Genomic DNA, 4882 nt, shown 5'->3' with positions numbered 1-4882 from the left:
TTCAGAGCACTGATAAGGGTTTTCCCCAGAGTGTATTCTCATATGTTCAGTGAAATAAGATTTACGGTTGAAACTTTTTTGGCATTCAGCGCACTGGTAAGGTTTTTCCACAGAGTGGGTTAATTCATGTAGATATAGACTTGCTTTGATACTAAACCTTTTCTGGCATACAGAGCACTGATACGGTTTTTCCTCAGTGTGGATTCTCATATGCTCAGTAAGATAAGATTTACGCCTAAAACTTTTTTTGCATACTTTGCACGGAGAGTGGTTTACCCCAGTGTGGATTCTCATATGCTCAGTGAGATAAGATTTATGCCTGAAACTTTTTTGGCATACTTTGCACTGAAAGTGGTTTTCCCCAGTGTGCATTCTGTCAAATTCTGAGAGATAAGATTTATGGCTGTATCTTTTTTGGCACAAGTAACTTTTTTCCCCAACTTCGGTTATTTTGCCTCGATTGAGGCGGGTTTGCACACTGAATTTGCTCTCACAGTCCGTGTTTTATAAGGTGTATTCCTAGAGTTAATATCTCTACATTTAGTTTTCTCTTGCTTATATGCCACGGTAAGAGTGAACCTGATTTTAGAGTCGGGCTTGTTTAGATAATGCTCAGCATTTATCTCTAAAATAAATTGTGTGTAATCTTCTTAACACTTGATTTGAGCAAAATATGTCTGGAAGCAGCCCTGTAACACCTGTTGAAATTGTTCTAGCAGATAATAGTCTTTAGGTAATAGCCTCTCCGGCAGAAAATTATTTTGTGACTGAAGTTTTTCTCCAATCTATTTGTATAGGTTCTTAGCAATGCAGTAATAAGGTGTTGGTTTGATATTTAATGATTAAACTGATAAGTACCCTTTTGCACAGACGTAAAGGCAGTAACTGAGGGCGTTAGAATGTGCACAGTACTATTGTGGATCACCAGTCGCAGAACATCAGTTCCTTTTACCCTTTCTATGTTTGGTGTAGGGTTAAAGTTTGTAGTTCCGAAGACGAGGATTTATTTACATTACCTATAGCGCAACGGTGCACATCTAATTCATTTTTATATTTAACAGTTTTACATATCACTCATGCACAGCAGATAATGTTGAGGCGATTTACATAGAATTACAGAACAGTAAACAATAAAAAGGAAACAATCTGAGATGGTCATGAACACAATAAAGTGGTGAATGTTTAAGGTTTTCGCAAGAGTGAGCATGTGGGTCTTGGTGTTATATCCCGAGGCAGATAGTCTCAAACTTGCGTAACTGGTTAAAAATGGTTGTTGAACAGGGGTGATTTTCCAATCTTTAGCATGTTAACGTGTCAGCTTCAGAGTCTTCTTTCAGCGACTTTTCTTTGCTGGTATGCAGAAGAAACCTTTAGTTGTAACTTTTTTTTATGCAGTGTATGCTTCCTCTCTGGAATTACATGATGCTTTAGATGAACGTTATTCTGTCAGGCTGAGGCAATTTGTCTTTCTGATAATATTTTAGATGAGGATGCTGAAGCGGTCTTTCTACATTATTTCTGATGCTGTGGGCACAGATATGGCTTTGCTCTGGGTTAATGAAATGCAAAATTAGAGACTTCACTTACAGGTATGGTACTTTCCTCGCCACACTTAGATTTTTGGAAATTGTTTAAACGTAGAATGCTGGATGTCCTTCAGTTTTTCAAAATAATCCTTCTTATGGCACTGACATTCAGTTGCTTAATGCTAAATCTTGCTTTCTTCGTCCGTAATTTCAATCACCTATAGTATTAAAATTAATTAGTTAATACATGTACATTTCCAAAAATATAATTTACAAGCCAAATCTATGCAGAATTTTGAAAGTGTTGAGCTGTTTTTCAGACAGAGCAGAGTGTAGAATGGTAGCATGAGAGTACTTGGATGTAGGAGTGAGGATTTGTAGAATTGTCAACATTTTATTAAGCTCACAAAGGATACATGTACCCTATGGAGTTGCAACATAGAATCCCAAAGGCAGATATTAAAGTCATATGGACTGGCACCAAACAGATATAAAAAAATATATACTATTAATTAATTTGTAATGTAGATTTCTGGGAAGGGAATGACTCCTCCACGGACAACAGGCATTCTCCCCTGCCCTGAGTTACCACCTACTTGTATCTGGTATCCTGACTTTTGAGTTCTGGCCTCTGCCTCAAGCAAATCTATTGTGTGCTGCGAGGACTATGCCTAGACCTATCCCTCAACTATGGTCCAGAGTATGAATCAAGGGCAATGAAATGAAGGCGTACTTTCATGTGTTCATTTTATTCCACCTGATTATCAGTTGTTAGGTTTTTCTGCACCTGGATGTACCAGGTGCAGAAAAACAGGACACCATTTTTTTCCAGACAGGAAAATTAGACTGCAAAGACGCATAAGACTCTGGCTGCAGCAGAAGCAGCCAATACTTATGCTATTTTTTTACTAACTTGGGGAAACACACAATTATTCCCTCTGTTGGTGTTCACAGTCGTTGTCGGCCTGTGATTCGGCAGAGCGTATCGAGTAGAGGCGAGGGGCCAAGCCGAGCCGAAGAGGAGTTGACGAGCAAGCGGAGCAGAGCCTGGGATCTCTGCCCGGGTTTGTTTTGTGACCGGTTCCCACTCCCGAAGGTTTCTCCCACTTCACCCGCGTCCTGTTATGAGGGCGCTTTAAGTTCTACAGATCTGCTGTGGGGGCAGGAACGGCCGCTGCCAGCACCGCAGTGCTAAGGCGCTGCTAGTGCTGCTCGTGCGGCGGCCGCTGCAGGGGTCAAAGAACCTTTGGCCTGCGGTGCTGCGGCTGCAGCAGGGCACAGAGGAGAACGGAGAAGAACAGATGGCACAGAGGAGCCTTGGCCTGCCGCCTGATTTTACGTATTTACTAAGCATTGAGCAGAGCAGAGCGGAGCCGAGGAGTGGAGGGAAGTGCCTACATTTGCCGTCTGTAGTGGGACTGGCTCTGGATCCTGCTCTTGCTCCTGAACGATTGCCAGCATTCTCCCTTGCACTTTTGTCAGCGATGAATAGCAACGAACAAGCAATGAACAGTGAGTGGTGAGTGACAAGTGGCAAGAGGTGTGTGGCATGTGGCGAGTAGTTAAGGTTGATCGGTCCGTAAGTCGCTGAGCCATTGGAGTCTGTAACAAGTCTGTAATACAAAATCTGAGAAATTATGCAAAGGGGAAAGTGACAATAGACTTTGACCCTGTTGAAGCACCCCTCGACTCCTGAATTAATCTGCATGCCTAGACTACAGCCCTATCCGGAGCCCGGATATTAATCAATTGATTAATTAGTTATTTAATTCAATAAGTAACCAGCAGCACCTAACCCATGTGTTCTTCAAACTCCAATTAGACCACTGAGTAGAACAAATATTATATCCCCTAAGCAAGGAGTAAGTGAACCAGGCCACCCTGAGTCTGAAGATGAAGTCGAACGAATGTCAAATTTAACTATGGCCCAAGTCAATCATTGGGGTCAAATAACAGACCTAGAGATGTTAACTATTCCACTTACTGGTCGTTCACAACGAGAGGACCCAAAATGCACAAATCTAACAATGGGAGATACTCAGCACTTACTACAAACTAGGCAGCCAATGCCAATAGAAGTGCAAGTAAAAATCTGAAAAGCTAACGGTATAGGGGAACCATCTAATTTGGGCCAAATAAATCAACCAGAGCAAGAAGCTCCAAATGAACTAAATGGTGGGGTGAAAATCATAAGGGAAGCCAATACCCCACTGCAATCGGATCTTACTCTGTCTAAAATAAATTCAGTTCAAAAACTGCACCAGCCGAAATGTAATCAAAATAACGGATCTCAAATTAATAAGGACGAATACAACAGCAACCCAGAAACTCTGCAGTGTTGGAGTACCCCGTATCAAAAAGACGTTTTGAATAGTAGTCCACAATTCATTAATTCTTGTGACGAGGGACATGATTTTCAAGGACCACAAAAAGAGGAGTATAAGGACCTATCATTCATAAATGGGCAACACCATAACCCAGGTACTCAGGTACCAGGAAGTGGGAACGCAGGAGCAATTTGGGATTTATTCTTCAAAACCTCGCAATTATCTCTGGAAGCTTTAACATATCAGTCCAACAAAAAGGAGGTCCAAACAGATCTCTTGAGTGCTACGGCCTCCTCTGTTGCTGGAACTGAGCAGAAGATAACAACACAAAATATTCTAATAGTAAGGGCACAATCTCAGCCAATATCTACATATGCAGAGTGTAGTTGTGCCCACTAATTAACAAACTGGCTATTTTAAAAACAATAATTGACGATGTAAAAGGGAATTTTCCTAATGTGGGAATTCAAACCATCAAGACCGACTGCCCCTCTAAAGGTACAATAAAATGTAAAGACAATACTGTTGTTGTTAAAGAAAAAATAGATGATGAAACAAAAGATCAAGAATTGATAAACCTATGCTCAACACAATCAACAATGACAGAAGCAGCTCCGGAAGTTCATCTATCAAAAAGACAGAGTAAAAAACAACGGAAAGCAAGAAATAAAGCTTCTAAAAGTATAAAAAATACAAATGCATCAGATATAGTGAGATTGAACACTGGATAACCATGACCAAATATCATATTGTGAAGGTGAGGGTAAACAAATGTCTCCAACAAAACCCTTTTACCCCCTCTTTAATAAGGATCTATCGGAGGTACAAGCAGTTATAAAAAATAAATGCCTAAACAAGCAAGCTGATAGTATAAAAATGATAGAGTATGGGAAAATTCAGTCCTTAGAAATGCTGCAAGTGGAGGAAAGTAATAAACAGGTGGAAAATAAGCCATCACAATTGGAAACAAATAGAGCAAAGAGTGAGAGTATCAGAGGGGATGAAATGAATAGAGATTTGTTAAAAACC

The sequence above is a fragment of the Lissotriton helveticus genome, chromosome 1_2 (assembly GCF_964261635.1).
Source record: "Lissotriton helveticus chromosome 1_2, aLisHel1.1, whole genome shotgun sequence".
NCBI classification, from domain to species: Eukaryota; Metazoa; Chordata; class Amphibia; order Caudata; family Salamandridae; genus Lissotriton; species Lissotriton helveticus.
Note: the sequence above shows the minus strand (reverse complement) of the source record.